The 26329-nt window shown below is 38.6% G+C and overlaps 1 protein-coding gene across 1 annotated transcript in view; it reads left to right on the plus strand.

The window, feature by feature from the left end:
- The window catches only part of LOC129533858 (collagen alpha-1(III) chain-like), a 36766-nt gene extending 12222 nt beyond the window's left edge, over positions 1-24544 (plus strand). The window contains exon 4 of the mRNA XM_063705975.1: positions 24238-24544. The gene's annotated coding sequence lies outside the window, so the exon portion shown is untranslated. The remainder of the gene's footprint in view (positions 1-24237) is intronic.
- Positions 24545-26329: the final 1785 nt, after the last annotated feature.

Below are 26329 nucleotides of genomic sequence, written 5' to 3' on the forward strand. Positions count from 1 at the left end.
TTTTGTTCCATTCATCATTTAGTTCCTATGCCAATACTATCCTGTTTTAGTTATTAGAATTTTATAATGTTTTTATATCTGATAGATCAAGTCATTATTATTTATATGTTTCCAAAATATTCAGGGTTCATCTAATCAATTTAGACTCTCAGATGAATATCAGAATCATTTGGTCAGTGTCTCATTTGACCTTTAGTATTAAATTAGATTTATAAATTAATTTGTAGAAAATTAACATAGTTTTATTTTTATTTATTTTTGGAAACAGGGCCTCACTCTTTTGCTCAGGCTGGAGTGCAGTCACAGGCTTATGGCTCACTACAGCCTAGACCTCCCAAGCTCAAGTGGTCCTCCCACCTCAGCCTCCTGAAGTAGCTGCGACCACAGACACACACCACCACACTCACCTAATTTTTTGTAGAGACATGGTCTCACTGTGTTGCCCAGGCTGATTTGAAACTCCTAGACTTAAACAACCCTTCCACTTTGGCCTCCCCAAGTACTGGGATTACAGGCATGAGCCACCATGCACAGCTGACATATTTTTAAATAGTAATATTTCTTTAAGAAACGTGATATACTTCTACATTTACTCAAAGCTTTATGTTCCTTAGTAAAGTATTGCATTTTCCTGGACATTTAAAAATATTTCTCATTACTTCATAGCATTTGTACTACTGGAAATTGGTGCTTTTCCTAGTATATTCTTTAGTTAGTGTAATTACTGCTATGTAGGAATGTAGTGCTTGTTGTATAAGTATTTTGTTACAAACCGCTTTAGCTGGGCATGGTGGCTCACACCTGTAATCCCAGCAATTTGGAAGGTTGAGGCAGGAGGATTGCTTGAGGCCAGGAGTTTGAAAACAGCCTGGGCAACATAGCAAGATGCCAATCTCTAAAAAAAAAAAAAAAAAAAAAGCCACTTGAATGAATTTGCTTATTAGCTCTTATATCTTTTGAATTAAAATTTTCTTAGGTGGGAAATCATCCAATCTTCTAGTTTGACTCATTTTTCTACATAAATAAACTTTCATAAATAAAGTTTCATAAAAAATAAACTTTCGGCCGGGCGCGGTGGCTCACGCCTGTAATCCCAGCCCTTTGGGAGGCCGAGGCGGGCGGATCACGAGGTCAGGAGATCGAGACCATCCTGGCTAACACGGTGAAACACCGTCTCTACTAAAAATACAAAAAATTAGCCGGGCGTGGTAGTGGGCGCCTGTAGTCCCAGCTACTCGGGAGGCTGAGGCAGGAGAATGGCGTGAACCCGGGAGGTGGAGCTTGCAGTGAGCCGGGATCGCGCCACTGCACTCCAGCCTGGGCGACAAAGCAAGACTCCGTCTCAAAAAAAAAAAATAAATAAAAATAAACTTTCATTTCTTTTTCTTAATCTTACTCATTTGCATAATGAGTGAGATCAAATAATAGTGAGGAAAGAAGCAAAGGTGCCACATACCTGAAATATAAAAACTAATGATTCTAGTGCTTCCCAAATTAAGTGTGATTTTGGCTATTTGAGATAAATATTATTTTTCTTGCATTCCTATTTTTGTATTTTTTAAACAACCAGCAGTGGAAATTGGATACAATTTCATTATTTTGGGGGCATTTATATTAATAATTATACATTTTTTAATCTTTGCCCTACTGATGTGATAAATTACATCAACAGATTTCTAATTAGTAAGCCATCCTCACATTATTATAATAAACTTTATGTGATCATATTGTATTATTTGAATATGTTACTAGTTATTTTGTTTATAGTTTTTTTTAGATTTTTGAATCTATGTGAGTTGAATTGGTTATTACTTTTTTGGCTTAAAAATAAGATTTCTCATTTTGACTTAGAAGCTGAAGTTTTTGTTCTATTTCACATGCTAATTAGTATTTTATTATTTTTCATGGAAAATAAAAAATTGCTTCCTAAGCAATGCCGGGAAGCTATAATTCTAAAGAGGGGAGTAATGGATTTGATTGTATTTAAAAAATTAAACATTTTTGTTTTTTGAGACAATGTCTCACCCTGTTGCCCAGGCTGGAATGCAGTGGCACTATCATGGCTAACTGTAGCCTCCACCTCCTGCACTCAAGCAAGCCTCCTGACTCAGCCTCCTGAGTAGCTGGGATCCCAGGTGCACACCACCATACCCAACTAATTTCTGGTCTTGAACTCCTGGACTCGAAGGATCCTCCCACCTTGGCCTCCCAAAGTGCTGGAATTACAGGCATGGGCCACTTCGCCCAGCCACATTTGTGCATAGCTAGTGACACACATGAACAAACTCAAAAGACTGGGAGAAAATGGATGTTTTACATGGAATAAAGAGTTAATAGAGATATTTAGATATTTGATATTTAGAGGGCTTCTAGAAATTAATAAAAAATTTAAAAGCAACATAAAATGGGAAAATGAGCAAAAATATGAAAAGGAATATTTGAAGAAAAACACAAAAATAAATACATTAAAATGTGTTCAACTTCATTATTGGTCAGGAAAATGCAAATTTCTGTAACAATGAGATTCCATTTCACTCATCACATTGTCAAAACTTAAAAGATTAATACAATCCAGTGTTGGTGAGCTTGTGGAAACTGCTATTCTCTGATATTCTTCAAGAGTATTTGGGAGGAATAATAACTTCTACAGTCTTTTGAAAAAGCAAATTGGAAAAATCTATTAAAATAAAATAGGCCTATATGGTTTTTCCAAGAATTTATCTTAAAGAAATGATAGTACAAGAATATTCAGATATAAATGTAAAGATATCCATTGAAGCATCTTTCTTTTTTTTTGCAATGGCAATGTACTAAAACAAATGACCATTAGTAGGAAAATGGTTGAATAAACTATGATCTGCCACTACAAAAAATATTGAATAACTCTTAAAACTAATGAATAATAATCTTCTTATTCTGACCAAAAGGAAGCCCATAGTAAATGGCTATGAATAAAAGGAAAATTATAGACAAATATGTATTGCACGATTCTAGGTTTTAAAAATCTATATGTGATTAGTACATATAGTTCTATCTTTATAAACTCCTGTGTATCTTCATATACTTCATAATGTTATGAAGTATATTGGCGTTAATATACTTCATATCATTAATAGTGGCACCCACTGGCAAATGAGGCAGGGGGGCAGGACTGGAAGGACCCAAGTGGAAATTTCTTTTAGCACTCTATAATTAATACTTTATATTACTTTAAAATGCTAAAAGTGTTTTGGATGATTCCTATATTTCTTGTGGTAAAAGACTCAAGGAAAGCGGAAAAAAGATCATCTAAAACATTATTTTTTATCTTTAGAGTCTTATCTGCAAAATGAGACCAAAATTACTTCCAAAAGACTTTTGGCCCTTTCTAAAATCGGATCCTCCTTAAACGGATGAATATTACACTGAGGTATTCAGAATAGTGTACTTGTATATTTGAAGGCAATTCCGAAGAATTTTGAGAAACATTTTCAGTAACAACAGCATCATTGAATAAGTACATACATTCCATAGATGATCTAGTTCCCAATAAAATAATAGAATAAAAACTTATTTGTAAGTTGTTACTATTTATTTATTTATTTATTTATTTATTTATTTATTTATTTTGGAGACAGAGTCTTGCTCTGTCACCCAGGCTGGAGTGCAGTGGCCCGATCTCAGCTCACTGCAAGCTCTACCTCCCGGGTTCATGCCATTCTCCTGCCTCAGCCTCTGGATTAGCTGGGACTACAGGTGCTCGCCACCACTCCCAGCTAATTTTTTGTATTTTTTAGTACAGACGGGGTTTCACCGTGTTAGCCAGGATGGTCTCGATCTCCTGACTTCGTGATCTGCCCCCCTCAGCCTCCCAAAGTGCTGGGATTACAGACGTGAGCCACCACGCCCGGCCAGTTGTCTTGTAGTCATAAGGAATTATGAGAGTAGGACCTTTTCCTCTTCTATTTAAAAAAGCTGGAGAAATGTTACTCAGATTTTTATTTAATCAAAAAATGTTGAGTGGAATGCATTACACAGTTTCCTACAGCAACATTTTTTTGTTTGTTTGTTTGTTTGTTTGAGATGGATTCTCACCCTGTCGCCAGGCTGGAGTGCAGTGGCACAACCTCAGCTCACTGCAATCTCCACCTCCTAGGTTCAAGCAATTCCCCCTGCCTAAGCCTCCTGAGTAGCTGGGACTACAGGTGCACACCACCACGCCAGGCTAAGTTTTTTTGTAATTCAGTAGAGACAGGGTTTCACCATGTTGGCCGTGATGGTCTCGATCTCTTGACTTCGTGCTTTGCCTGCCTTGGCCTCCCTAAGTTCTGGGATTACAGGTGTGAGCCACCGCACCTGGTCCAGCAGCATTGTTAAATATGTCTTTAAGGCTTGAAGGCTAGACTGAAAAAGTTTATTCAACCCAAATGTGACTGAGCTGTAGTACTAATAGTATGCTTCAGTAAACATTTGTAGCGTAGAAGAGTGAGTGGATGGATGAATCAATAGAAAGGACCAGGAAATTCACTGGGTTGTAAATTCTGGGAGGAAGGAACTAGTCTTCTATATTCATAATTGTATCCCCAACACCCTGCCACATAGTTGGATCACATGAATGATCCCAGAGCTATCCTCACTTTCCTGAGTGTATAACTGGACTTTTATAATAAATTATGTATGTCTTAACTCATTATTAAAGGATAAATTTTTTAAAGGTAAAATTATGAATCTTGAACAAAAAAATAAAATAAAGATATGTTAAAGAATGTTTTAACTCAGTTATTGAAGGAACTAGAAAAGGGTAAAGAGCCAAATCAAGGAGATTCCAAAGAAGACACAAATAGATGTAATCTGGAGTGCTGAAATGAATTCAATAGATTCAAAATTCATCAAACTCCGAATTCCACAGGGAAATAATCAATTGCATCATGACCATCAAAAGTCATTTGAATTACTAACAGTTTACTACAACTAATAGAGTGGTAAAATACCTAAGAAGCAATAAAAGTCCCAAATAATGAGAAAGGGTGGGGATTTGCTGGCAAGATGGCTGAATAGAAACAGCTCCAATCTTCAGCTCTCAGCAAGATCAACGGAGAAAGTGGGTGGTTTCTGCATTTCCAACTGAGTTACCTGGTTCAACTCATTGGGACTGGTTGGACAGTGGGTGCAGCCCACGGAGGGCAAAGTGAGGCAGAGTGGGGTGTCATCTCACCCGGGAAGTGCAAGCGTTTGGGGATTTCTCTCCCCTACCAAGAGAAGTCGTGAGGGATTCTGCCATGAGGAATGGTGCACTCTGGCCCAGATACTGCCCTTTTTTCATAGTCTTCACAACCCACAGACGATGAGATTCCCTCTGGTGCCTACACCACCAGGGCCCTGGGTTTCAAGCACAAAACTGGGTGGCTGTTTGGGCAGACATCGAGCTAGCTGCAGGAGTTTTTTGTGTTTTTTTTTTCATACCCCGGTGGCACCTGGAATGCCAGTGACACAGAACTGTTCAATCCCCCTGAAAAGGGACTGAAGCCAGGGAGCCAAGTGGTCTGGCTCAGCGTGTCCAACCCCATGGAACCTAGCAAGCTAAGATCCACTGTCTTGAAATTCTCACTGCCAACACAGTCTGAAGTTGACGTGGGATGCTGGAGGTTGGTGGGGGGAGGGTCATCGCCATTGCTGAGGCTTGAGTAGGCAGTTTTACCCTCACAGCGTAAACAAAACCAAAGGGAATTTCAAACTGGGCGGAGCCCACCACAGCTCAGGAAGGCCTACATGGCCAGACTGCCTCTCTAGATTCCTCCTATCTGGGCAAGGCATCTCTGAAAAAAAGGCAGCAGCCCCAGTCAGGGACTTTAAGATAAAACAGCCATCTCCCTGCGACAGAGTACCTGGGGAAAGCAGCGGCTGTGGGCACAGCTTCAGCAGACTTAAACGTCCCTGCCTGGCAGCTCTGAAGAGAGCAGCAGACCTCCCAACACAGTGTTCAAGCTCTGATAAGGGTCAGACTGCCTCCTCAAGTGGGTCCCTGACCCCCGTGTATCCTGACTGGGAGACACCTCCCACTAGGGGCTGACGGACACCTCATACAGGAGAGCTCTGGCTGGCATCTGGCGGGTGCCTCTCTGGGACGAAGTTTCCAGAGGAAGGAACTGGCAGCAATTTTTGCTGTTCTGCAGCTTCCGTGGTTGATACCCGGGCAAACATGGTCTGGAGTGGACCGCCAGCAAACTCCAGCAGACCTGCAGCAGAGGGCCCTGACTGTTAGAAGGAAAACTAACAGAAAGGAATAGCATCAACATCAACAAAAGGACATCCACCCAGAGACCCCATCTGAATGCCACCAACGTCAAAGACCAAAGGTAGATAAACACGAAGATGGAGAGAAACCAGGCAAAAAGGCTGAAAATTGCAAAAACCAGAAAGCCTCTTCTCCAAAGGATCGCAACTCTTTGCCAGCAAGGGAACAGAACTGGATGGAGAATGAGTTTGATGAATTGACAGAAGTAGGATTCAGAAGGTGGGTAATAACAAACTCCTCCGAGCTAAAGGAGCATGTTCTAACCCAATGCAAGAAAGCTACAAACATTGAAAAAAGGTTAAGACGAATTGCTAACTAGAATGACCAGTTTAGAGAAGAACATGAATGACTTGATGGAGCTGAAAAACACAGCACAGGAACTTTGTGAAGCATACTCAAGTATCAGTAGCCAGATCTATCAAGCAGAAGAAAGGATATGAGAGATTGAAGGTCAACATAATGAAATAAATCAAGAAGACAAGATTAGAGAAAAAAGAATGAAAAGAAATGAACAAAGCCTTCAGTAAATATGGGACTATGTGAAAAGACTAACTCTACATTTGATTGGTGTACCTGAAAGTGATGGGGAGAATGGAACCAAGTTGGAAAACACTCTTCAAGATACTATCCAGGAGAACTTCCCCAAACCAGCCAGACAGGCCAACATTCAAATTCAGGAAATACAGATAACACCACAAAGATACTCCTCGAGAAGAGCAACCCCAAGACACATAATCACCAGATTCACCAAGGTTGAAATGAAGGAAAAAATGTTAAGGGTAGCCCATCAAATTAACAGCAGATCTCTCAGCAGAAAGCCTACAAGCCAGAAGAGACTGGGGGCCAACATTCAACATTCTTAAAGAAAAGAATTTCAACCCAGAATTTCATATCCAGCCAAACGAAGCTTCATAAGTGAACTAGAAATAAAATCCTGTACAGACAAGCAAATGCTGAGAGATTTTGTCACCACCAGGCCTGCCTTACAGGAGCTCCTGAAGGAAGCATTAAACATGGAAAGGAACAACCAGTACCAACCACTGCAAAAACATACCAAATTGTAAAGAACATTGACACTATGAAGAAACTGCATCAAATAATGGGCAAAACAACCAGCTAGCATCATAATGACAGGATCAAATTCACACATAACAATATTAACCTTAAATGTAAATGGGCTAGATGCACCAATCAAAACACACAGACTGGCAGATTGGATAAAGAGTCATTGGTGTGCTGTATTGAGGAGACCCATCTCATGAGCAGAGACACACATAGGCTGAAAATAAAGGGATGGAGGAATATTTACCAAGCAAATGTGAGCGGGGGTTGCAATCCTAGTCTCCGATAAAACAGACTTTAAAACAACAAAGATCAAAAGAGACAAAGTGCCAAGAACAGCTCGACTGGGGAGACCCTAACCCAGCGGCGCTAGAAGAATTAAAGACACACACACAGAAATATGGAGATGTGAAGTGGGAAATCAGGGGTCTCACAGCCTTCAGAGCTGAGAACCCCAAACAGAGATTTACCCACATATTTATTAACAGCAAACCAGTCATTAGCATCGTTTCTATAGATATTAAATTAACTAAAAGTATCCCTTATGGGAAACGAAGGGATGGGCCGAATTAAAGGAATAGGTTGGGCTAGTTAACTGCAGCAGGAGCATGTCCTTAAGGCACAGATCGCTCATGCTATTGTTTGTGGCTTAAGAATGCCTTTAAGCGGTTTTCTGCCCTGGGCGGGACAGGTGTTCCTTGCCCTCATTCCCGTAAACCCACAACCTTCCAGCGTGGGTGTCAGGGCCATTATGAACATGTTACAGTGCTGTAGGGATTTTGTTTCTGGCCAGTTTTAGGGCCAGTTTATGGCCAGATTTTGGGGGCCTGCTCCCAACAACAAAGGACATTACGTAATGGTAAAGGGATCAATGCAACAAAAAGAGCTAACTATTCTAAATATATATGCACTCAATACAGGAGCACCCAGATTCGTGAAGCAAGTTCTTAGAGACCTACAAAGAGACTTAGACTCCCACACAATAATAGTGGGAGAGTTTAACACCCCACTGTCAATATTAGACAGAACAACGAGACAGAATATTAACTAGGATGTTCAGGACTTGAACTCAGCTCTGGACCACGCGGACCTAGTAGGCATTTACAGAACTCTCCACCCCAAATCAACAGAATATGCATTTTTCTCAGCACCACGTTGCACTTCTTCTGAAACTGACCACATAATTGCAAATAAAACACTCCTCAGCAAATGCAAAAGAATGGAAATCATAACAAACAGTCTCTCAGACCACAGTGCAATCAAATTAGAACTCAGGATTAAGAAACTCACTCAAAACTGCACAACTACGTGGAAACTGAACAACCTGCTCCTGAATAACTACTGGGTAAATAACAAAATGAAGGCAGAAATAGATATGTTCTTTGAAACTAATGAGAACAAAGACACAAGGTACCGGAATCTCTGGGACACATTTAAAGCAGTGTTTAGAGGGAAAATTGTAGCATTAAATGCCCACAAGAGAAAGCAGGAAAGATCTAAAATTGACACCCTAACATTAAAATTAAAAGAGCTAGAGAAGCAACAGCAAACAAATTCAAAAGCTAGCAGAAGACAAGAAATAACTAAGATCAGAGCAGAACAGAAGGAGATAGAGACACGAAAAACCCTTCAAAAAAATCCATGAGTCCAGGAGCTGGTGTTTATTATTATTATTATTATTATACTTTAAGTTCTAGGGTACATGTGCACAACATGCAGGTTTTATACATAGGTATACATGTGCCATGTTGGTTTGCTGCATCCTTCAACACATCATTTACATTAGGTATTTCTCCTAATGCTATCCCTCCCCCAGCCCCCCAGCCCCTGACAGGCCCTGGTGTGTGATGTTCCCTGCCCTGTGTCCAAGTGATCTCATTGTTCAGTTCCCACCTATGAGTGAGAACCTGCGGTGTTTGGTTTTCTGTCCTTGTCATAGTTTGCTGAGAATTTATCCATTTCTTCTAGATTTTCTAGTTTATTTCTGTGGAGGTGTTTATAGTACTCTCTGATGGTAGTTTGTATTTCTGTGGGATCCGTGGTGATATCCCCTTTATCATTTTCTACTGCATCTATTCGATTCTTCTCTCTTTTCTTCTTTATTAGTCTCGCTAGCAGTCTATCAATTTTGTTGATCTTTTCAAAAAATGGATAAATTCCTGGACACATATACCCTCCCACGACTAAACTAGGAAGAAGTGGAATCTCTGAATAGACCAATAACAGGCTCTGAAATTGAGGCAGTAATTAATAGCCTACCAACAAAAAAAAGTCCAGGACCAGACAGATTCACAGCCGAATTCTACCAGAGGTATAAAGAGGAGCTGGTACCATTCCTTCTGAAACTATTCCAATCAATAGATAAAGAGGGAATCCTCCCTAACTCATTTTATGAGGCCAACATTATCCTGATACTAAAGCCTGGCAGAGGCACAACAAAAAAAGAGAATTTTAGATGAACATTGATGCAAAAATCCTCAGTAAAATACCAGGAAACTGAATCCAGTAGCACATAAAAAAGCTTATCCACCACAATCAAGTCTGCCTCATCCCTGGGATGCAAGGCTGGTTCAACATATGCAAATCAATAAACATAATCCATCACATAAACAGAACCAATGACAAAAACCACAGGATTATCTCAATAGATACAGAAAAGGTCTTCAGCAAAATCCAACAGTCCTTCATGCTAATAATTCTCAATTAACTAGGTATTGAGGGAATGTATCTCAAAATAACAGGAGCTATTTATGACAAACCCACAGCCAATATCATACCGAACGGGGAAAAACTGAACGCATTCCCTTTGAAAACCACCACAAGACAGGGATGCCCTCTCTCACCACTCCTATTCAACATAGTGTTGGAAGTTCTGGCCAGGGCAATCAGGCAAGAGAAAGAAATAAAGGGTATTCAAGTAGGAAAAGAGGAAGTTAAATTGTCTGTTTGCAGATGACGTGATTGTATATTTAGAAAACCCCATCATCTCAGCCCAAAATCTCCTTAAGCTGATAAGCAACTTCAGCAGTCTCAGGATACAAAATCAATGTGCAAAAATCACAAGCATTCCTATACACCAACAACAGACAAACAGTCAAAGCGCGAGAGAACTCCCATTCACAATTGCTACTAAGAGAATAAAATACCTACGAATACAACTTACAAGGGATGTGAGGGAACTTTTCAAAGAGAACTACAAACCACTGCTCAAGCAAATAAGAGAGGACACAAACAAATGGAAAAACATTCCATGCTCATGGATAGGAAGAATCAATATTGTGAAAATGGCCATACTGTCCAAAGTAATTTATAGATTCAAAGCTATCCCTATCAAGCTACCATTGACTTTCTTCACAGAATTGGAGAAAACTACTTTAAACTTCATACGTAACCAAAAAAACCCTGCATAGCCAAGACAATTCTAAGCAAAAAGAACAAAGCTTGAGGCATCATGCTACCTGACTTCAAACTATACTACAAGGCTACAGTAACCAAAACAGCATGGTACTGGTACCAAAACAGAGATATAGACCAATGGAACAGAACAGAGGCCTCAGAAATAACACTACACATCTACAACCTGATCTTTGACAAACCTGACAAAAACAAGAAATGGGGAAAGGATCCCTATTTAATAAATGGTTTTGGGAAAACTGGCTAGCCATATGCAGAAAGCTGAAACTGGATCCCTTCCCTATACCTTATACAAAAATTAACTCAAGATGGATTAAATACTTAAACATAAGAACTAAAACCATAAAAACCCTAGAAGAAAACCTAGGCAGTACCATTCAGGACATAGGCATGGGCAAGGACTTCATGACTAAAACACCAAAAGCAATGGCAACAAAAGCCAAAATTGACAAATGGGATCTAATTAAACTAAAGAGCTTCTGCACAGCAAAAGAAACTATCATCAGAGTGAACAGGCAACCTACAGAATGGGAGAAAATTGTTACAATCTATGCATCTGACAAAGGGCTAATATCCAGAATCTACAAAGAACTTAAACAAATTTACAAGAAATAACCCCATCAAAAAGTGGGCAAAGGATATGAACAGACACTTCTCAAAAGAAGACATTTACGCAGCCAACAGACATGTGAAAAAAAGCTCATCATCACTGGTCACTAGAGAAATGCAAATCAAAACCACAATGAGATACCATCTCACACCAGTTAGAATGCCGATCATTAAAAAGTCAGGAAACAACAGGTGCTGGAGAGGATGTGGAGAAATAGTAATGCTTTTACACTGTTGATAGGAGTGTAAATTAGTTCAACCATTGTGGAAGACACTGTGGCGATTCCTCAAAGATCTAGAACCAGAAATACCATTTGACCTGGTAATCCCATTACTGGTTATATACCCGAAGGATTATAAACCATTCTACTGTAAAGACTCATGCACACATATGTTTATTGCAGCCCTGTTCACAATAGCAGAGACTTGGAACCAACCCAAATGTCCATCAGTGATAGACTGGATAAAGAAAATGTGGCATGTATACACCATGGAATACTATGCAGCCATAAAAAAGGATGAGTTCATGTCCTTTGCAGAGACATGGATGAAGCTGGAAACCATCATTCTCAGCAAACTAACAGAAAATCAGAAAATCAAACACCGCATGTTGTCACTCTTAAGGGGAGTTGATCAATGAGAACACATGGACACAGGGAGGGGAACATCACACACCAGGGCCTGTCGTGGGTTGGGGGGCTAGGGGAGGGATAGCACTAGGAGAAATACCTAATGTAGATGATGGGTTGATGGGTTCAGCTAACCACCATGGCAGGTGTATACCTATGTGACAAAACTGCACGTTCTGCACGTGTACCCCAGAACTTAAGGTATAATAATAAAAAAATGAGAAAGAGTAGGTTAGACAATACAGCATTTTATAGGACACCTAGTAATTTTTTTTTCTTTTTTGTAGTTTCAGTCTTTCACAAAAATGAATGTACCATACTAAAATTATACAGTATGATCACATAAAGTTTATTTTAGTAATATGAGGAATGATTGCCAACCTTCCCCTGAAGCAGGTCAGAAGACCTTTATGTGAGAGTATCCTCCCTTGAGTGGAGGAAAGGAGCATCCTTATCTCCAAAGGCACAGAGATGCCAATAAGAATCACAACAAACATACCTTGCTAAGTTTCCCCCTGTTTATTACCATTAGATCATACTGTTTGCCTTATTTGTCTCCATGACTGTTTACTCTGCATCAAACTTACTATGCAAAAACCCTTATATTTAACTGTTTCTTCATTCTTTATTTGCTTGTGAAGCCTCCCGTGTCAAGTAAAACTTGTATTAAATAAGTTTGCATGTTTTTCTCTTGCTAATCTGTCTTTTGTTGTGGGGACTTCAGCCATGGGTAGAAGGAAAGGTATTTTTTCCTCCCTTATAACCTAAGACTCCCGTATGGCTTGGCATGGCACTAATACATCTCATTCATCTCATCCTTATCCTGGTCCTGTCACAAAGCTTAAAATATTTACTAATTGGCCTTTTATAGGAAAATTTATGAAGAAGAGTGTTAACAAACTGTATAAGCTACCTTGGGTCTGCTATTCAAACATAAGCACTAAGTGCTAAGGCCGCAAAATAAACTTCTGTTTGGGAGGCGTCATAAGGAATCTGGATTGGAATCTTAAAAGCTTCTATTATTTGCTATCTTGAGGTTTAGAAATCAAGACCCAAAACTTATCTCCACCAGTTTTCTTCTACAATATCTATAGAAAATGAGTAATTGCCCCTCTTTTTGAGGTCCTCACAATTGGCTAAATTTCCTGTCTTGCCAATATGTGATCTTCCTTTAATCATCTGTAAACCTGGGACATGTAAACCAATTTTACTAGGTGGGCTTCATAAGTATTGGTCCCATATGTAAAGCCAACCTTTGTTTTTCATAAAAGTGACCTGTCATGTCTGATTAAAAGAGCATCATTCTGAAATCATACACTTCAGGCAAGGCTTTGGTTATACAATCTATCCAATTATATCCTGGTATAAAAGCAGATAAATTCCTATCAAATGCATATAAATAACTATATTGTCATGAAAAGCACTGGGACTTAGTAAAAGTCTCTAAATTCTGGGGAGTGAGTCAGTGAAAATCGGATACCATGTAAAAATGTTTTATTTCAGCATACAAAGGCAGTCAACTGAATTATGGGTTACAGATTATTTAAGAAGAAAATGGCTTTTTGATATACCCAGAAAATAGAACAATAACACAACAATATTCCAGACAAATAACCACCATAAAATTTCCCTCATTATTCCACTCAGTCCTCTGTAGTTAATTTTGTTTTATCGGATCTTGGTTAGCAGTCTGCTTTCATGAAGTCACCAGTTTATAGACTAAAAAGAGTTCTGGAAATTCTGACTCAGTTCAAGGTAGGGTCTGAAAGTTATCTAAGTGATATCAGTTCAGAAGCCTAGGCAATAGTCTGTGTGCTGAACTATCAACAGTTAAAAGTACCTGGTGTGGTCCCTTTCCAAAAGTATATAAAACTGTATTTATTTGTTAAAGACACAAACTCTGGGCTGTAATTTAGAGTCTTCAGACAAGCCTGAGAGTGAAGTAAAAACTGTGTAGATTACAACAAAGACAGTGGGTGTGGTTTATTTATTACTGCAAAATAATACAAGAAAGTAAAATTCTCTATTGTGGTGTAGTACATAACTATTTCATGTTTCCAGCCAGGTGCCGTGGCTCATCACACCTGTAATCCACTTTGAGAGGCTGAGGAGAGAGGATCACTTGAGCCCAGGGGTTCAAGACCAGCCTGGGCAACACAGCAAGACCTTGTCTGTATAGAAAATGTTAAAAGTAGCCAGGTGTGGTGGCATAGGCCAGTAGTCCTAACTACTTAGGGGCCCAGGAGTTTGAGGATCCAGTGAGCCGTGATCACGCCACTACACTGCAGCTTGGGTGACAGAGTGAGACCCTGTCACTAAAAACAAAACAAAAAAAACTATTTCATGAGTTTTGATAATATTTCCCCTGAGAGTAAAAACCTATTATAGATAGCAAGAACACTGGCAAAACTCCAGGAACTTCCCATAAAGCATACACATTGTGAAAAGTTATATTAATAACATTTGCCTACACAAATATTCTAGGGAAGATTGAACATCTCTTCTAATCTGACGAGTCTTCCCATCTAATTCTTACAATAGTAACATTTCAGAAAAAACCTGATTATTTCTGGCTTTTCTTTTTTTATATGGTGAGAAACCAAATCTTTGTGATTTTTCCAGGAGCCCTTGAGAAATCTGAAATATATTTTGGGGTACATAAAAAATAAATTTTGGCAGGGTATATAAAAAATAATTTTTTTCTAAATTTAGGGTTTTAATTTTGGGAAATCTATTTTGAAAGAGTTGTCAGAGGATATACAGACACTTAATGAAGGTAGGATCATGGGTTACTGAGAAACAATACTTAGTTACCTGTTTAATCAGAGAGACAGTAAACAATTTTTGGTAAGATGATTGTAAAGAGCCTTAGCTCTTTCAAAAGTGAGATTTTTTTTCCTTTAAATAGTAAAGAACATAGTAAAATCAAAATAAAGCAAACACAAAAAAATTCTGATTAGCCACAGAATCTCTGCTAGGTAGGCAGATAACAGGAAAGGTAAAAAGTAATCTTTCATATTATAGGTGACAGTTATTACTCTGTAAACCAAGGAAGTAAGTTATTAAAACTGAGTAATCTTTGCTAAAATTTAACATATTTTAGAATCTCTTTTCATACTCAGTTATTTTAAATCAAGAGAAAAAAAATCACTCTCAAGTTTTCTCCTTCATTATACTTTTATATTCTAGCATCAACTCACCCTTTTCTTAAAGATAGAGTACAGTCTTGGGAACTCTAAGGTTCCTGAAACCCTTTTGGGGATGCACAAAGTAAAAACTACTTTCATAATAATATTAAAATAGCATTTGCCTTTTTCATTCTCACACATGTACAGTGCAGGGACTACATGATATATCATATTATAACAGATTAAATGCAGATGTAGACATGTGAATCCAGATATTTTCTAGTAAGCCATACATTTAAGAGATTTACAAAAATGTAAAACAATGCCATTCTCATATATTGTGGCTTTAGAAAATTTTGTTATTTTAGCCGGGTGTTGTGGCTCATGCCTGTAATCCCAGCACTTTGGGAGGCTGAGGCAGGAGGACTACTTGAGGCCAGGAGTTCAAGGTTAGCCTGCAACATACTGAGACCCCCATCTCTAAAACAATTTTAAAAATTAGTTGGGCATAGTGGTGCTCACCTGTAGTCCCAACTACTTGGGAAGCTGAGGTGGGAGGATCACTTGAGCCCTGGAGTTCAAGGCTGCAGTGAGCCATAATTGAGCCACTGTACTTCAGCCTGGGCAAGACAGTGAGACCCTGTCTCAAAAAAAAAAAAAAGATAGATAGATAGCTAGATATATCTTTTTTATGTCTAACATAGTTTTTATATTTAACATATATATAGTTATCTTTCACAAAAACTGTTATTTGTTTTAATATACAGTGGATTCAGATGATTGATATTGCTGCTGTCCAATGACTCAAAAAATAAATATTTTTTACATTTCTCATACAAACCAAATCTCTTTGGAGTCCCTAAAGTTCTTACACTCTTTGGAGTAAAGGAGTTGAAGATTTAAGAAAACAACCTTTTTATCTTCAGGGGGAAAAAAACCTACTCTTTTTCTTTGAAAAACAAAAGCACAATCCCAATTTTAATTCTGTGTTACTATTGCTCCTGTTATGGTCTCAACCATCTCTGATAATTATAATTTTTAACAAAGTTACTGACTTTTAATTCACAGAGAAAAAAATGATGGTATGGGAGTGAAGGGATTAAAATTACTTTAAACTAAAAACATGAACAATCTGCAGCCAGAGAGAGAAACATTATCTAAACTAAAGCAGATACTCCCCAAATACAGCAGCGATTCACCCCTTCTTGGAGGAAGTTTCTTGTTTGAAAGAAAGACTTACACCAGACATGTGAATTCAGCTGCTCATTAGCATCAAAAAGCCCAACAGAACCTTCGATACTTTCCCTTTAAAGTCCTAAATCTACCCTTTTTGGTTAACTTTGTATATAAACCTTTACCTCTGGCTGTTCAGCAAGTTGCTCATTATTGAATGACTTCCATATGTAGGCATAAATAAATCTTGTCTTTTTTCCTGCCAATCTGTCTATTGTTAGTTAATTTGCAGGCCCCAACCGTTCTAACCTTAGTGAGTAGAGGAAAACTTTTTATCCCAAGAGGGTGGATTGTCAAACTTTCTGGCATGCACAAGCATTTGAGTAAACTAGCATGTGAACACACAAAACACAACATTCTACAGCAGCTACACATCTCTTTTACATCTTCTTAAGGTGGTAAAAATAAACATACTCATTCACATGACTGAAAAATATAGCCTTTCTGTAGCATATAAAATCAGAAGCAAAAGTAGATAAATTTTAAACTGTTTAAGTAATGGTTCAGTGTTCTTATTTACTTAGAAATTGTCCTAGGACTCAGTGATTATCTATTAATTAACTCAACTTAGTAGCAGTCCAAGGTTTTAAGTTACCTAAAGATCTTGGAAATTATCTTAAAGCTGACATACTAAAATAATAAGTTGTTTAGAATAGTGACTAAATTTAGCTAAAGAAAATTTATATTTTTTGAAATCCTAAACATTATATAGGAGTAATGTCAGCTTATTTTATCAGTAAGCCTGTAGCTTGGGGGAAAAAATTCCAAATAAAATGCACATGAATGGGTCCGGAACATGCTACTATAGCATAAAAATTATTTTGAGCAGTCATTTGAGTCCCTGAAATCTATCTACCTAAAAACAGAGCCTCCCAGAAGAATTGCAAAAAAAAAAAAAAAAAAAAAAAAAAAAAAAAAAAAAAGCTCATTTGACATAAATCTCCTCCCCAGGAGCAACCAGGGAAGATAGACTCTCATCACTGGTGATGAGAAGTTTCTATGCTACTCATATAAAGACATTGTCACAAAACTATCAAGTCTCTCATATACTCTCCTAAGGGCTTCTTTGTCTTTCCAAAAAGTCATTTGTTTTCCCGTAAGTGTCCTTTATCCCCCACCCCTATCTCTATTAAGATGATATATAAGGCCCAAAATCTAACGGCCCCTTTGTGTCACATTTTTCTGTGAACTTCCACATATGTATGTACGTGAATAAAAATATATCTTTTCTTCTGTTAATCTGTCTTTGTCATTCTAATTCACAAGCCCTAAATCACTGAATCAAAGAAGGTAGAGGAAAAGTTTTCCTCCCTTACATACACATATATTATACTTAACACTGATAAATCAGAGAGAAGACATAGCTCTTTTGTGAAAACCAAAATTATTTTTATTTTTTTAAATTATACTTTAAGTTCTGGGAGACATGTGCAGAACGTGCAGGTTTGTTACATAGGTATACACGTGCCATGGTGGTTTGCTGCACCCATCAACCCGTCATCTACATTAGGTATTTCTCCTAATGCTATCACTCCTCTGGCCCCTCCCCACCCCCTGACAGGCCCCGATGTGTGATGTACCCCTCCCTGTGTCCATGTGTTCTCATTGATCAACTCCCACTTATGAGTGAGGAAAACCAAAATTATTAAGCTAGTCTCATTTACCAAAGATTCACTTAATTATATAAATTTGAATTCTTAAATGTTCCTTATTTAGCTGTTTCTACAGGATGGATTTTTTTTTAAGTACAATGCTTTTTAAGTATTAAACATTTGATTTCCTTACTATCTGGGAATTTAGGGATATTCAATTTATATCAGCACTTACTTCTTTATAAATCAATCAGAAAGAACTGTTACAGAACTGAACTGGGCTCTGCTTGCCAGGCACAACAAGATCAAACACTGACATCAGGATAGCAGTGAGAGTGAGGCATTTATTTGCACAGTGCCAAGCAAGGATGATAGGGCAGCTAATGCTTAAATTCTGACCTCTCCAGTGGCTTGCAGGTAAGGGTTTTTAAAGGCAGGAGTAAATTTCAAGAAAGCAGAAATCATAGGCAAAATTGTAAATCAATACACTGAGGTTAAACATTGGTTTTGACCTAAAAGGGCAGGATATCTTGAAGCAGGGCTTACAGGTTATAGGTAGATTCAGAGATTCTCTGATTTGCAATTGGTTAAGGAAAAGCAGCTTTGTTTAAAAATTTGGGGTCAGCAAAAAAGAATATTGGCTCTAGCTTGTGGATGTGACTTTCTCCAGGTCACTCAAAAAGAAATTCAGAACAAAGAATGATCGAAGTTTAGTCCCTATTTTCCCCTTACCTGAGGTCTACGAGCTGGCAGATCCATTTGGTGGGGGACATATGTTAAGATGTAATCATTTTTAAAAAAAAAAAAAAAAACTATTTAAAGGGACTTCATTGAGATATATTTTACATTTCATAGAATTCATCTTTTTTTTTTTTTTTTTTTTTTTGAGACAGAGTTTCACTCTGTCGCCCAGGCTGGAGTGCAGTGGTGCAATCTCGGCTCACTGCAGCCTTGACCTCCTGGACTCAGGTGATCCTCCCACCTCAACCCTCCGGTAGCTGGGACTACAGGCATGTGCTACCATGCCCAGCTAATATTTTGTGTTTTTTGTAGACATGGGGTTTTGCCATGTTGCCCAGGCTGGTCTCGAACTCCTGGGCTCTGCCCACCTTGGCCTCTCAAAGTGCTGGGATTACAGGTGTGAGCCACTGCGTCTAGCCGAATTCACCCCTTCTAAGTGTACAATTCAATGATTTTTAGTAACATTACGAGTGGTACAGTCATCACCGTGAACCAGTTTATAACACTTTCACCCTCCTAATAAAGATCCCTCATGATCATTTACAGTTAATCCCTGTTCCCACCCCAAGATGTTATCTTTAGTTTCTGTAGGGTAACCAAATATCCCATTATGTTATCCTTGGCTATTGTTTTAGGCTGCTATTACCTTCTTGCTTATCAAGTTGCTTATTTGCTGCTCAAGGCTAGGTAGGTGCCTGGAATTTCCTTTAAAGAATCTCAAGATTTTCCTTTATTTCTATGCTTCAGGGGCCTGACACATTTTAAGAAACTTTATTAACTAGTGTATTAATATTCTCCAAAGATAAAAAAAAAATTACAATTACAAAACAAGAAGTAAAGGCTTTCTGAATTACGAACACATATACACAGACACAAAGAATATAACTTCAGTTGTAGAAATGAAGTTGTAAGATTAAGATTAAACAAAGAAAACACAAAAACTCACTGGACTGTATATGTTCTGTGCAAATGAGCACAAAATTCTTAATTGATTTGAGCTCAGAATACACAGACACTTAATCAGTGGAGGGGGGAAAAGTCGAGAAACAGAAATTCAAGAGTGTTAAAGTTCTGTTACTGCTTGATATTCATCTGCAGGAGCTACAAAACATGTGCTGGGGTTCCTTTAAAGTGTACATCTCCAGCAGTATGCCTCCCCTGGCTCTATTAAACATTATGAACATCTTGGAAGATGATCTCTTAAACTGTTAAAGTTTAAATTTTTTTTTTTTTTTTTTTGTAGAGACAGAGTCTTGCTCTGTCATCCAGGCTGCAGTGCAGTGGCGCAATCTCCGGCTCACTGAAACCTCCGCCTCCCGGGTTCAAGCGATTCTCCTGCCTCAGCCTCCTGAGTAGCTAGGATTACAGGCGCACCACCACGCCCGGCTAATTTTTGTATTTTTAGTAGAGGCGGGGTTTCACCATGCTGGTCAGGATGGTCTCGATCTCCTGACCTCGTGATCCACCCATCTTGGCCTCCCAAAGTGCTGGGATTACAGGCATGAGCCACCGCGCCCAGCCAAGTTTAAATTTTTAAAAAAGAAAATCAGAGCTTTTAACAAATGTAAAATGAAAGCATGTCAAAGATTTTTTAGAACTCATTGATTAATAAGGGAACCAGAAAGGTTTTAAAAACAAGGCCAAAGGAGAATCCAAGGAGCAAACAAAGATATAGGCTGTCAGATAGGCTGAAATGAATTTGTTAACAGATGCAAAGCTGGTGGGTATCCACAGGGAAATAATTGCATCCCCACTAGCAAAAAATGTATTTGCATTTCGATAGACAAGAATTATTTGTATTACTATCTGTTTACAACAACTAAGAGTGGTAAGATAACTCTGAGGCAATGAAAGATGTAGCTAAACAAGAAGCTTGGGCTAGACAAAAACCAAGCATTCCATAGAACACCCAATCATCTTCAAAGTGTAACAGTGAAAAGAAGGCCTAGCCTGACTGACTCCATTTTGCTTGTAATTGCCCCCACTTGGTGATATCCTTTAGATTAACTCCTTTTGCTTATGTCTACACATGAGCCAAGCTAACTATGGGAGGAATTGTTTATAGGTTAACTTAAAGTAAGGATGATAATAGTCCCTTTCCTAAACTAACTCCTGAGGAGATAACGAAGGTGTACACACAAGTTACAATATTATGTAACTTTTAGGATAATATTAGTAATAATAGGATAATATAAATTATCCTATTAAGATTTATAGGAGCACTGTGACTTGACCAAAGACAAAGAAGTTTCACAACCTCCTTGGACTCTCGCTGACGCCGATGTTTGTGGTCATTGATGACCTCCTGATCCCATCCTCCTCCCTTTTCCCCTTTCCCCAACATAAAAGGAGTCAAATTTGTATTAACTTAAGATGGTTCTTTAGGACATTAGTTCACCACCATCTTGGTTTGCTCGCTCTCTGAATAAAGTTGCTCTCCTTGCCCCAACATCTCTTCTCTTAACTTACTGACTGTCATGTGGTGAATCATACAAGCTTGGACTCAGCCACAAAATTGTTCCACTGATTTTCCCTGACACTATTTTCTTTCACCTCTCAGTGTGCCTCTTTCCCACTACCCTCAAGCTGTCCTAACAACCTCACAAAAGCCTGCCCTTTACTTCTGTATCCTCCTCCCTCAGCACACGTCCCATTTGCCGATTGGCTCCAATGCAGTTGTTCTCCATTAACTTTCAGAAAAAGCACTAGGAGTAAAGTAATGCATAAGAAGAATCTATCAGCCCCATGTATTTTATCTGCTCAAGTGTATGGATATGCTGACAGTAACAATAATAGTAATGATATTTATTATCCTAAATAAAATCTCTAATTGAAAGTATTTTTTAGTTGGTAGCAAAGTAAACAAAAATCATTTAGACAACTTACAGGGAACAAGTTTTTTATGTTGGGTAAATATTAGGCAGCCCAGCTGTGGCTGTTCTTGGTCTTCCAAATTTTGGACTTCATAGAAAAGCTTGTAGCAAAAGTCACATGAGTTTCAATAGTCAGGGAAGTAAAGGTGGGGTCAGTAGCAGTTTGGATGTGTAAAAGTTATCAGAATCAAAACAGAGTCACTAATATTAAGAAATTCCTGACAAATCAAGCCAGGGAAGGCCATGAAGAAAGCATTCTCATGCTTGTATGCCTGGTAACAAAAACTATCATGAAAGACTGCAAAAAGCATAACCTTGCACAAAAGCCATCGTATCCTTATACAAAAAATACTTCCACAAGGATATCTGCCCAGCAACTGTCTGTCCCATAAGTGATCTTGGGCTGGCATCACTCTTGTTATTAATGGCAAGGATATTGTAGCCAAGGATAATTTTTTCCAAACAATTATGTAATCCTCCTCATTTTTTTCTTTAAAAATCTTTATCTTCCTTCACCTCCCTGAATGTGCACATAGTTTACTATGGCATGAATATTCCCATTGCAATGCTCCATTCCCAAATAAATATTTTTTCTTTTAGAGAAAATCATCTTTAGATTACTTATAATACCGAATACAATGTAAATGCAATGGAAATAGCTGTTATACTGTATTGTTTAGGGAATAATGAAAAAACTCTGTATATGTACAGTACAGGTGCAACCATCATTATTACAATTATTGAGAGAAGCATGTTACATAGGTTGACGAGCATATAGGTGTTTATTTTTTAAAAGTTGCACATACAGAAATATGTAATTATCTGTTCTTTGATGGGGACAGTAGTCATTGGGTAAATGAGTTCTGGTCATTTAAAATCATTTTGTTTACATAAGTCATCTTGTGGTAACAAAATGTTATGAGTAATGTTTCCCTCTTTGTAGAAAGTGGGAGAATTGTTATGAAGCTTTTTATTTACTTAAAACAAAGTAGGTCACTTTAATGTAGTGATTTAAATCATTTTAATTTAGAAATGTTTCTATTTTTATTTAAAAGAGTTAAAATACTTAAAGTTTCAATGTTATGGTCTTTATATTATTTTTATTTTCACATGTTCCTCAATTTAGCACTTTTGAGTTTATTGAAACTTGCTACATATGTCCGTCTTTAAGTTATCCTTTCACTAATCATGGTTTTGAGAAAAACTCTGTGAGGAAAATGATATGCAGTTGGCCCTCTATATCTGTGTGTCCCACACTAAGGGGTTCAACCAAATTTGGATTAAAAATATTCAGAAAAGAAATGATGGTTGCGTCTGTACTGTCAGGGTTTTTTTTCGTTATTCCCTAGATAATACAGTATAACAGCTCTTTCCATTTCATTTCATTTACATTGTATTGGATATTATAAGTAACCTACAGATGATTTAAAGTATGTGGGAGGATATGTATAGGTTACATGCAAATACTATGCCATTTTATATCAGTGACTTAAGCACCCCTAGATTTCATTGTCTGTGGGAGGTCCTGAAACCAGTCCCCCACACACAGATGCTTGGGGATGACTGCAATTGATTTTCATTGATTGATGAAGTACAAGAAAAGAAAGAAGTGATGTAATGACAGATGGTGTCTTGGAAAAGGTTCTCATTATTACAATTATTGAGAGAAAGCATTCAATAAAAGTTTGCATTTGTAAACCAAAAATAAAATTCTAAGCTCCTCAACAGACTAACGGTCTCTCCCCTCGGCCAAGGGCATTCCAAAGTTAACCTGAAAAACTAGTCCAGGCCATGATGGAAAGTAGAGGTTGAACATGACTCATTTTACCCTCCTCCTATTGGAATTCAGGCACAGCTGACCAGCATTAACATTAAAACAGAGACCTTAAGACTGGTAGAACAGAGTCTCTAATTCTATAAGAAGCATTCCCTTCTGTTGATTGTGTTTGCATGATGAGAACCTTGGTCTCCACAACCTTTTAACTTGGACATTCCCTTCTATTGATTCTAGGTCTTTAGACAGTAACTTGATCCTTTCAACCAATTGTAAATTAGAAAATTCTTGAATCCACCTATGACCTAGAAGCTCCTGCTTTGAGTTGTCCACCTTTCTGGACCAAACCAATGTACATCTTATATGTATTGATTGATGTCTTACGTCTCCCTAACTTGATGTCTTATGTCTCCCTAAATTGTTCAGCTGTAGCCTGAATACCTTGGGCACATGTTCTGAAGATTTCCTGCGGTTGGGTCACAGGCCATTGTGACTTAGAATAAATCTCTTCAAATATTTTACGGAGTTTGACTCTTTTCATCGATATATTTATCTTGACAAAGACTCTCTCCTTGAGCAAACTTTACTCGAATTCCTCTGAGTCCTCTTTTCAGCTAAGCCCTAATCTTGGCGCCACTATGTCTTTGGACTGCCTAGCCCATAGTTTTAGCAAGAATCCTGCTAAGTCAGTTTAGCAAGAATCCTCACCCACCCACTCTTGATATTTGATCATGTTTGAGATCTGACCAAGATACCCATCCTTCATGTTTGAGGTGTAAGTCTTTGGCCTGTCTTTAGCAAGAATCCTATTTGATCAGTTTAGCAAGAATCTCCCTAACTTGATATATTCTCTTAGTAATTTTCATTCAATGACTCCCTCACTCTGCTCTTTGCTTATAAATTTCCAGATCCTTGCAGGTGGCTGGTTCCAGATGGAGTCCACGACCAGAATGAGAACTTCGTGCCTGCTCTTTCCCAATTGGTTCTTTCTGAATAATGCTTTTAAATCAATCAAATGTTGCCTTTTTCAAGGCTACCTACAGCCCACACCTCCCCAGTTCTGAGCCTATAAAAACCTCACACTCAGCCACATGGGGATACTACCTGCCTTTGGGTGGGGACAATCCACCTTCAGGTTGGGGACTACCCACTTCTGGTCCATCTCTGCTGAGAGCTATTCTGTCACTCAATAAAACTTCTCCACCTTTCTCACTCTCTGGTTGTCTGTGTAACCTCATTCTCCTTGGATGTGGGACAAGAACCCAGGACCATGGAACAGTGGGTACAAAAGGAACTGTAGCACCGATGAGCTGTGACCCTTCTGGGGCCCAGACCTCGGGACTCCCTGAGCCAGAGCTGTAACACACTAACACCCCCTTTGGGGTTCCATGGTTGCTGGTGTCTCCAAGTTTTTTGGTAACCACCGTGTTCTGCTTGTCCAGACACCAGCACTCAGGGAAGAAGCTACTTGTGGTATGCCTGGTCCAGCCATAGCCTCACACAGAGCCAGCACCTGGGGCCACCCATCCTGCTGCAGCAGCCAGCACGCCTGGCTCACTCTCAGTGGGCATGAGATCCAGGCTGGTAGCACGAGCCAAGTACAGCCTGCCAGGGCCGAGTGGGCAGCGCAAGTCTAGTGGCAAGCCCAGAGCTGAGCAAAGCCCAGACAGGAGTGCTGCCAAGCCACGGAAATTTCTGACTGGGAAGCAGCACCAAAAAAAATCCTGTGTCACTTATACCATATACAAAAATCAATTCAAGGTGAATTAAAGACTTAAATGTAAAACCCAAAACTAAAAATCCTGGAAGACAATCTAGGCAATACCATGCTGGACATAGGAATGGGCAAAGATTTCATGACAAAGACACCAAAAACAATGGCAACAAAAGCAAAAATTGACAAGTGTGATATAATTAAGCTTATTGGGTACTGGGCATAACTTCCTGGGCAATGAAATAATCTATACAACAAACCCCTGTGACATGAATTTACCAATTTAACAAACCTTCACATGTACCCCTGAACCTAAAAATTAAAAAAAAAAAAAAAAAAAAAAAGACAAGTGCTTTGGAAAACCAGAGAAAATGGATCAGTGAATCCTGTGGAGGGAGGGGGAGATCTTTTGGGACGCCTTCACAGAATGGAGCAGCTGACTGTGTGTTTTAAGTATGGTAATGATAATGACAACAATTAACCTTTGTTAATTAGATACACTTCTGATACTGTGTGGTGGTGGTCTGAGACTGAAATGAGAGATGATTTTGAGAAGGCAATTTATAATAAATCCAGGTTATGTAAACCCAGGGAACCAGCAACAGATACGTAAGCCTTAGCAGATCTTGACTGGCAAAAATTACTAGACAAAAGCCACTATGCTGTCCTCACCCTATGTCCTACATTCTTCTATTCTTCTCAACCTAGTGTTTTCATGCTCTTTCAAGCCATATAAGCAGCCACCTCTTACCCATGTCCTTCCAGTGAGTTTAGGTAGTTGCCCTTCAACATTCCCATTATTCACAAATAACAATAAAAAATACACAATATTCCAAGTGTATTAACACATGGTTTTACAAAAGTGTAGGAAAAGAGTTTTCTTGTTTTGATACTCGTGTCAGAATTTCCTAGGGAGGGGATTCAGTAATCACTTAGAAAAATATCAGTAGTGTTTCTAAGCTAAAACACACTCTGGCCCTGTTTTTCAAAAGTTCCCATTTCAATTCCACCTTCAGTTACTTCTCCCACTACCCCCATCCCATTCTGTCTGCCTGTCTGTCTCGCTCTCTCTCTCTCTCTCTCTCTCTCTCACACACACACACACACACACACACACACACACACACACACACACAAAGTTCCTTTTTCTCTTTTGGATGGTAACATGCATTTGATTGGTCCAGAGTCAGCTATTCAAAATGCCTCAGGTAGAGAAAAATTTATTAACAACTCAGTGACTGCAGTTTCTTATCTTAAATCCTTCCAGCTATACAAAGGAAAAGTCA

Source organism: Gorilla gorilla, chromosome 4, assembly GCF_029281585.2.
Source record: "Gorilla gorilla gorilla isolate KB3781 chromosome 4, NHGRI_mGorGor1-v2.1_pri, whole genome shotgun sequence".
Lineage (NCBI taxonomy): Eukaryota > Metazoa > Chordata > Mammalia > Primates > Hominidae > Gorilla > Gorilla gorilla.